The following is a 9,636-nucleotide window of genomic DNA, read 5'->3' on the forward strand; positions in this document are numbered from 1 at the left end:
TGTCATTGCACAGTTCCATACTGATGGTAATCTCTTATTCCATCCCATCCCTCTTTGGTAGCAACCCTTAGACATGCACGAGCGACACATAAAAGGTAACATGGCTCCAAAGCCTCTGAGTCTGGCAGAGTCTATGTAAATGGCATCCTCTGGGATTGCACAAAAGTTCCTGGTTGGTACAAATGACTACTAACCTGAAAAAAGAGCTCTTGTAACCTAGTGGGTAAGGAGTTGCACTGCTAGTCCAAAGGCTAGCACTTCAAATACACCAGCTACTCTGTGGGAGAAAGCTGGGCAGTCTCCTTCTATGCAGTTCACAGCCTCTGAAAACCAGCTCGAGGGTCAGCAATGAGTTGATTCCAACTTGATGTCACACAACAACAACTAACCTGAAGCTCAGTAGTTTGAATCCAACCAGTAATATCACGGAAGGTCTATTTCCATAAAGATTACAGCCAAGAAACCCTAGGAAACTGTTTTACACTGGAACATATGGGATCAGAATCAACTCGACAGCAACAGGATTTGGGAGAACTAGGAAGGAAGACTGTACAGAGCGCAGCCTGATGGCTGTACAATTCTACTCTAACAAAATTCCTCTAACTCCATACACTCAAGGTACATTCACACCATGGCACCCTGGGTGTGCACAGCCACTCCATGCTCAGAGTCATATGGCGACAGACCCACACCTGTCCTCCTGCACACAAACAGTAACGCAAACGATGTCCTCCACATGAATGCTACCACACTCCCACCCACACAGTCACACACCGGCCAACACACACAAATGCACCACTGCACACCAATAATTCTGCCTTCCCACTGTATCTTTACACAGTGAAGGCATAGAGTAGGATCCCCATGTCACATCCTGACCATGAGGCACAGCATGGGCTCTCCGACCAGTGTTAGTGCTACTAGCAGAGGCACTCCTTGGATGAGCAAGGTGTCCCAGAGCCCTTCTCTGAGCATCACCCCCGCACTTCTCTTTCTGCTTCTGGCACTTGGCCACCCGCTCAAACTAAGACCAACTCTGCCCCTCCAGGCTCAAGCTAGAATGGCAGGATGTGGAGTCAGCTCTCTTCCTGTGCCCACCAGCTAAAGCCCAGCCAAGGTGAAGCCCAGCCAGCCGCGATGATGCCTGACTCCTGCTAGATGTCCCCTCCTCTTCTGCCTGGCACCACAGTGCCCTTTGGACTAAGGCCATTGCAGGGAAGAAACGAGCTGGCCCTTGGACAAGCGCCCTGTGTAAGCCATGCTCGCTGATCACTGCATTTCTGGTCTGTGACAGTTGTCATTCCTCACACATTGTTCCTGGAGCCTCACACAAAGCACTGTCATTAGCTCTGTTGATTGGCTTGCTAGTGAACATTCAAGGCATGTATCATTTTTAAAATCTGTTCCATTTCAGCCTCCTCCCCCAGCCTGCAGGAAGGCTCATAAATAAAAGTGGAGACTCGGCAGCAGGCGGGTAGGACACCTAAAGCAGAACCACATCCATATTTCATTCACCAGGTGACTCTTAGAAGCTGTGTACAGAGCACGCTTGGCGAGGGCCCGAGCCCTGGCCTGTCTGCACTCATACGCCGCAGCAGGCAGGATCGGAAATATGGGAGATGAAGGAGCTGCTGACAGCCACATGACATGACGACCCCAATCTGGGTGCGATTTCATGGCAGGGTTTGGTTGTGGTGTGTGTTGGTTTTTTTTGTTGGCTTTTTTTTTAAGTGAGAAACTGGAGAACAGGGAAGACTATAAATGTCAGTGTTAAGAAAATATCTGCAGAGCAAAAGTCACATTTCCATAGGCTGTAGGATGTGTCAAAAGAGAAACAGCCCAGTGTGGTAGAAGGACCATGGAGGACAGTGTCAGGCAACTTTCGGTTGGAACCTGGCTCTCGGCCTCAGTTTGTCCTTCATTGAAATAAGATTCCATGTGAACTAAATGACATAATGTATTTTCTACTAATCACCCATGTTCATTCACATCCTAGACATATGGAAGCTTGGCTGTTAGCTAAGATTTGTAACATTCTGATCATTAAGGAATGCTTAGCATATTTAACAATGTTTTTGCACTGTAATAAGTGCTAACAGAGAATTTGGGAGCAACGTCCAGGTTGTCAACACTGAATAGGGGGTGCTCATCTCTTAACTACTTTGTCCTATGGGAAGAATCAGTAGATAAAATCATGATTTAACCTTAACAGTACAATGTCACAAGAAGTTGACCTGAGCCATCTGTCACTCTTCTACTTATCTGCATCTGGATATGACTTGTGGCAGCCTCTGCAAGTTTTTAAAAACTTGTAAAAGAATGCATTCGAAAGGGACTTTAGATGTCATCTGTTCATACACCAACCCAATGAGGCATTTTATGATATGGCCAGACCAAACAAACAAACAAACAAACCATAAAAACCAACCAACAAATGCTTCACATCAATTATTCTGACCGGTGTTAATCTTCCATGAGGTTTCTAAGGTTGTAAATCTTCATGGGAAAAGACTGACTTCATCTTTCTTTCAAAGAGCAACTGGGCAGATTTGAACTAAACATCTGACATTTTTATTGTAGGCACAGTGTCGATTAATAGAGGGTTCTTTCTTGAATAGAGGTTTTTATCTGCCTCTTTTTACCTCTCCCTCATTGCTCAACTGTTGTCTTCAGTATTGTAAAAAACAAACAAACAAGCACAGTACTCTTCTTTCCTTGAGATGATCATATTTATTTAACAAGTGTTTCCTTGGCACTGACTTTGCCAGGTGCCATGTTCAGTGCTGGAATTACAAATTGAGCAAGATTTACCAGCTCTTCAACAGCTAATGTCCCTCAGTATCCTTCCTCCAGGTGAGTAGCCTCAAATCTTTCGACAGGATTTGACCTGATTTCTGTATGCCACCTTCCCCTCCCTCCCCAAATCACTTTTTGGTCAAAGTCCATCTTGAAGTACCAGAACAAAACTCAGTATTTTTCTGAAGACAAAGTTGAATTTTCAGCCCAGCTAGGTCAACATCTACTTCCAAAACACTGCCAGTTGTGGAAAAACCCCGATCCTAACTAGAGAGCTTCCAGCTAGATCCCATTCACCCAGCCTCTGTTCTCAGAGAGCAAGGAGAGGGGAGGGAGAGAGAAGAATCGTGGTTCTGGAAATGACAAGATGTCAGATCTCCCTGCCCAGAACTCCCCTCAGGCATTAGTGACAAGTCTAAGTCAGTAGAATCAAACAACATTCCCTTACACCCTCCCCCCTCTTTACAGTGTCTGCCTTAGGAAAGAGAAGCAAAGTAAAAAAGGAGCGTGGTTGCTGGTCCAACACAGTGCTAACCAAAGACGCCAGTCATAAAGTCGCCCCTGTTCAAAGTCCCAGAACCTATAAGGAGAGAAAAGACAACTTCAGAAGGTGAGGAAGGTGGACCCACCAGGTGAGGAGGAAAGGGTCACCAATGGCCTCAGACTCATTGGGAATCCCACTTTGAGGCTCTTTGCTGTGACCATGTGTAAAGGATTGGTCCCCTCCCACCTCCTCTCCCAGGTCCTGTACTCTGCAGCTCTTACTGCTCTTTTCTTGGAAGGAAGCCATCCCCTCAAAAAGAAGAAGTCATCTCCACTCAAACACAACCTTGATTGATGTATAAACTCCTGCAAATCTTTCAAAAGCTTGGTATAAGTCCCCTCCCCTCCAAAGCCAATTTCCTGCACATCAGGTTGGATTAAAGGAAGCATTTTAAAGCCAAAAGATGGCAGGCAGAATAGAGAGGCTCATCAGGAGAGAGAAAAACAACAAAAAGACGTGTGAGAGGAGGAGAAGAGAAAACTCGCTTTAGGGGAAGGTGTTGTGTGCCTCTTGAAGGCCCCTTGTATTTTCTGGAAATAGGAGAAGAGAAAAATGACCTTCTAGAACAAACTTTGCCAAGGGAATTCCTTATTCTTAAAAATATAGTGAATCTAGAAGGGCTGGTGAGTGGCTGGCAGCAGCCTTCTTCTGGATGCAGGGGGTGGGGGGAGGGTGCGGAGTTCATGACCATATCCACTATGATCTGTAAAGTTTCCTGAGTGTTCAGAGGCCATAAATCACACTGACAAAATGCAAAGATGATCTGACTGACTGTGGTCCCATCCCAGAGGAACTCACAGACATGAGATGAGCATACAGGAGGAACAAGGGTCACTGGAACAAGGGTGCACCTAAGGGTGGTGAGAACCCTGAGGGGTATGTGACCAGTTCTGTCTGGAGTAATCTGTCTGAAGGGCCTTCTTGACAATGGTGACCTTTGAGTTTTGTGATGAAGATCCATTCTTGCATCCCCTGTGCCCACTGACTCTCAGCAAGTATGAGCAACAAGCTTGTGACCCCGAGAACGGAGGCCCAGAAGATGTGGCTGCAGGGTTCTTACTGGGGGGCATCTGAGAGCAGGAGAGAAATTATAAAGGAGGAAGGGAATAGAAAGTGAAAGGGGAGGGAGGGAGACTGGGGAAAGGAGAAGGGGAGCCGGAGAGGGAGAGAGAAAGGAGGGAGGAGAAAGAGAGAGAGAAACAGAGGGAGTGAGAGAAAGAGAGTGAGAGAGCGAGAGCGAGGGATTTGAATTTCCCATCTGGAAGGGGAGCTGTAGCACGTCAGGGCCTGGCTGAGGGGCGTGATTGGAGGGCGCCTTCGGCAGCCGCCCGCGGCAGGAGCCGCGGCCCCAGCTCGCCTGGCGGAGTTACACGAGGCGGCCGCAGGAGCTGGAATAGCAGAAGGAACCGCCTCGCTGGGTCCATCCGGAGCCCTGCAGTGGCTCAGACGGTTGCGGGGACCGCCAGGTCGGTGCTGGCCGCGGGCCGGGAGGGCGGGGCCGGGCTGTGGACATCAGGGTCCCAGCTCTCTCCTCGAGGCCTCTGGGGCTGCCCAGGAGATACGGGGTCCATCTTTCAGGGGGACTGCTCCCCAGGGCTGCTTAGGCGCCGGAATGCAAGCCGGCAGAAGGCTACTTCCCGAGCACGCTCTCGTGGTGCTGAAAGGACAGCTGCCACGAGGGGAACCGGGTAAAGCGGGTGGACCCGGAGTGAGAAAAGGGAAACGGGGAAGGAGGTGAGGGGCTCGGAGTTCTAGAGAGCTTCTGCCAATGAGCCAGGACCGCCCCGAGGGCGGCAAGAGACTCAAGTCAGAACCAGGAGAACAACTTGGAGCTTGCAGCGGGGGTAGGGGGACTTCGATCTACTTCGGGCTGCTGCTAACCCCGAGCCCTGAGCTGGGAGCCGCCCTCCAGAGGTGCAGTTCAGGCTCAGGGAGTGAGTCAGAGGGCGGCGGCGGCGGCTGCAGGGAGGCGGACAGACCGAAGGTGGAGGGGAGGAGAGCCCAAACCCTAGCGTCAGTTTGGGTGGGGGCCAAAAGGACGATTTGTCTTCCTCTCTGGAGAAACCGAGTTTTGGCAACATAAGTCCTGCTAAGAGGACCAGGAACGTCCGGGTCTCACTGCCACCAGCCTCTCTCTACCCCACCCTCCTCTCCTCCAAGCAAAGTTTGAGACCTGGCCGAGTCTTTGGATTGGAACTATTTGTGTTGGGGGAAGGGATGCTCAGAGTGGCAACCGGGAGCTCCAAAGCAGAGCTGTGGGGTGTATTGGGCTCCACGGGGGACCTGGAGCGGAGTGCAGCGTTCCTGTCCCTTCTAGTGGCCCTGAGAACGCTAAGTCCCTGCCACTTCCGCTTTACAGCTGGAGTCGGCTCCTCACCTCTTCCCACTCAGCCCGCCCCCCCCCCCCCCTAGTGTTTTTCTCTTCCTGGGATGGGGTGGGATGGGGGTGGAATGTGGAGGTTGCTGAGGGACTTGTGCAGGCTCTTGCCTTCGGGGTAGGGCTTCGAGGGAGGGATCTTCTACAAAAAGCAGATGAGTTTCAAATTGAGTTCCACAGTGAATATAGCCCAGATTTGAGCTTTGGGGGAAAATCCCAGAAAAATAGCCACAAGGATACATATTGCAGGTGACCAAGTCTGTCTGTCAGATGACGAGGTCCAGTCCAGAAGGCCGCCTGGGGCCCAGACTGTAGAGGTATCTGCACTGCCTTTGGAATGGGACCGGTTAGGAGGGAGTCGGAGAGGGGACGAGGAAGACGCGCCTTGAATTCCGGCGTGCAGGAGGAGCAGAAATCTGGTGCTGCAGCATTACCTCCTCTCTGCGCCCCCTTCGCAGTCTCCCATCCCCCGGTCCGGCATGCTCCCCCACCCCCCGCCACCACCACCCTTCCCGCGCTGGGATCGACCGAGTCTTCCGCAGAACTGCTGAGGAGCTCCTCCTGGCGGCCCGGCCAAGCATCCAGTGCTGCACACAACCTGCCAACCTGCGGGACCACCGCACTCCTACAGGCATATGTCGAAATAGCCACACGCAAGCCTGCACACACGCGCGCACGGACTCGCATGAGTGTGCAGTGAGATGCGCAGGGTCATACCTTGAACTCGTAAACCCTCACACACTCACTGAGGCACACCACCAAAATGAAATCTGGCAAAAATGTCCTGAAGATCTGCCAGGCACCAGGATAGGTATTCTGACTCTGGGGACAGGCCTGGCCACCAGAGGAGCTGAGGGTGGGGGTGGGGAGGCAAAGGCACAGAGCTGGACAGACAGTACACGAACTGGAGGCAGGTAAGGCTGTCCAGGGCCTCAGAGGAGGAAGACATTATTACATCTATGAGGAGATGGTGGAAATTTCAGAAAGGGAGTGATACCTAAGAGGGATGTTGGGGAGGGAGAAAAGAGAGAGGTAAGAAAATTAATGCTGTTACTGATGACGATGATGAAATGACGTTGCTAACCAATATGTATCAAGCAATGTTAAGTTATTCAACTGCTAACTCAAAGACTGGTGGTTCAGATCCACTCAGCTTCTCTTTGGGAGAAAGAGCTTGTGACCCTCACATATAAAGACTGCAGCCTAGAAAATGCAGTGAAGCAGTTCTGCTGTCATGTGGCAATGCTGGGTCAGAATCTAATTGATGGCTAACAATGGCATCAGACACCTACTATGTGCACTTTATTTGTATTACCTTATTCACTAAAAGCTTTGAGCATGGCTGTTATTGTTTTGCTTTTGCCGACGGGAGGGTAATTATAGAGTACTTTCCTCAAGTTCACTTAGTGTATGGTAGGACCAGGATTTGAACTGGCAGAGGTAGAGTTAAGGGTTTTCAAGGCTGTGATAATAGCATGAACAGATGCCCAGAGATGTTTGGCAAGATTCTGTGTTGGGGCTTAACTGAAGCGGAGCCATGTGTGAGAGCTGGGGGCTGAGTGGTAAGGCAGGCGAGTGCTAGACTGTGCAGAATTGAAGGTCAGGGCAAGGACTCTGGTCCTCTAACGGGCCATGAGGAGTCTGCAGGGTGTGCTAGAACAAGCAGACCCACCCATTAGGACGATTCATCAGAGGGCCGTTTAAAGGAAGGATGAGAGCTGCATGAGAGACAGAGCTGGAGAATGTCCACAAACCCAGAACCTCATGAGCCTGGACCCAGCTTTAGTAGCAACAAGAGAGGAAGGTCCGGATCTTGACAGTATTGTGCAATTGGAAGCCTTCTCCTCCAGATCCTACCTCCTAATTATAACTTGATAGTCCCTTGGGTCCAATGTTTCCATGTGAACTGAATGAGAACAGGTACTGGCACTTGCTTGTTTCCTGTCACAGGCCCACCATCCAGACGGTGACCCCTTACACGGAGAAATTGCTCCTGGTATATCTGTAGAATGAGTGAAGAATAACCTGGCTCTGGAGTTTTAAGTGGAGACAATTGGCCTTTAAGGCATGCTGAAGGAAAAGATGTTTATGTGCAAAGGAAGGATGACTGCTTTTTGTACTGATTGATTTGAGATAATCCATGCATGTGACAACACCCAGTAGTGAATCTGAATGTGCAGTTTTGCAAATTTAGATCACCTCCCCTGGAAGTCCAGATATTAGAGCTGCCAGATGTATAATATAAAATAAGTAGGTAAAATTGTTAAAAAGATACCTATTATTGAACACTGAATAAAGAATGAAGCACTGTCAAATACAATGGGGAGGATTTGAAAAAGATCAAAATGAAACTCATGAGGAAATGCTTTAATGTGCAGTTTTGGAGAGAGATCCATGGCTAAAGGGCACCAGACCAATAGGGTGGATGAGATTCCCAAGCGAGGCAGTGAAGGAGAGAGTAGTGGAACCAGGCTAGGGAGGCAAAAGAAAACCTGTCTGAAAAGTAGAGTGGCTACCACAGAGGGCTGTGTCTTGTAATTCAAGAGGAGACAGAATTCTAATTCAAGAAGAGGGCTGAAAAGAAATGGAGGGGGGTTGTCAGCAACATCTGATGCTGCCAAGAGATGGCGAAGAAAGAGGAGGAGGAGCAGGAGGGCTGTGAGCACACAGTAAAGTCTGGCAGTTAGGAGTCCTCTGGTGACCCTGGTGACACTGCCAGGACAGTTACAGAGCCCAGGCCAGAGCCACAGGCAGATCGCAGACAGAGAGGGCTTGGCTGGGAGGAAAAGGATTAGAGACCCTTCTGTCTCTCTCACAAGGGGCAGAATAAGGGGAATAAGAATAAGCAAGGTCCGGGGAAAGATATAGAGAAAGGAGGAGCCAAAAGGAACCTTGAAGAAGATGGGAGGAAGAGATGATGGGTGGATCAAGAAGAAAGTGAGGTGAGATGGCAGTTGGACTGGCTTCAGCCAGAACAGGGAAACCTCTTCCTCAGGACCGGGACCAAAGAAGAGAGCAGGTTGCAGAAGCTTGCATTAGCTGGTAGCAATCATTTGAATAAGGATTATCACCACCGTGTACTGAACACTCATCTTGTACCCAACAGAGTGCTGTGTCTCGTAATTCAAGAGGAGATAGATAGATTCTTCTTTGTCTTTCAAAGAAATGTTATGAGCCTCACTGAATTCAGAGAGGTTATGTCAATTACCCACTATGCTACAGTTTAAAAGGATCAGATTTGGGACCTCAGTCAGGTGCTCCTGACCCCAGAGCCCAGACCCTTCCACTGCACCACACTAAGTGGCAGGTGAGTCACCTACTGAGAGCAATGGGTTGGAAGAGGTTGCACCTTGAGAAACTTGGACTTGGTTAGAGGTGTCTGGACAGAATAAATGCAGGGATTGCTTGGCAGCAGAGAGGGCCATGCTCCACAATTGCACAGCAGGGCTTTGAGGTGGACCCGAGAGGCTCAGTTAAATAATCCCAGCAGGATAAGAGTGCAAACCACAAGAATGAAGGATTGCGCACTATGGAAAGGAGAATGAAATGATTATTTGCTGAATGAACACATAGATGCAGAGTCTGGAAGAAGAGATGATTCAATAATAGAAAAAAGGCACTGGGGGGCGATGTCCAAGAGGAAAGTGGATATATTTCTTGATTTAATTAGTGACTTATTTATTGCCTGTTTCCCTACACACACATTCACAACGCCTATGCACTTACACACTCCAGAATGTCAACTACAAGACGGCAGGATTTTTTTTCCTGTCTTTGTCACTGATACCTCCCAGTGCCTAACACACTTCTGGCACATCATAATTGCTCAACTACTATTTGATGAATTAGTGAGTTATTAAATGAATGAATATGGGGTCTGGAACCCAGAAGAAAAGTCTAGGTGTGAAGGAAGTAAAGA

This window comes from Elephantulus edwardii, unplaced genomic scaffold (assembly GCF_000299155.1).
Source record: "Elephantulus edwardii isolate Elephantulus edwardi_28Jun2011 unplaced genomic scaffold, EleEdw1.0 scaffold00033, whole genome shotgun sequence".
NCBI classification, from domain to species: Eukaryota; Metazoa; Chordata; class Mammalia; order Macroscelidea; family Macroscelididae; genus Elephantulus; species Elephantulus edwardii.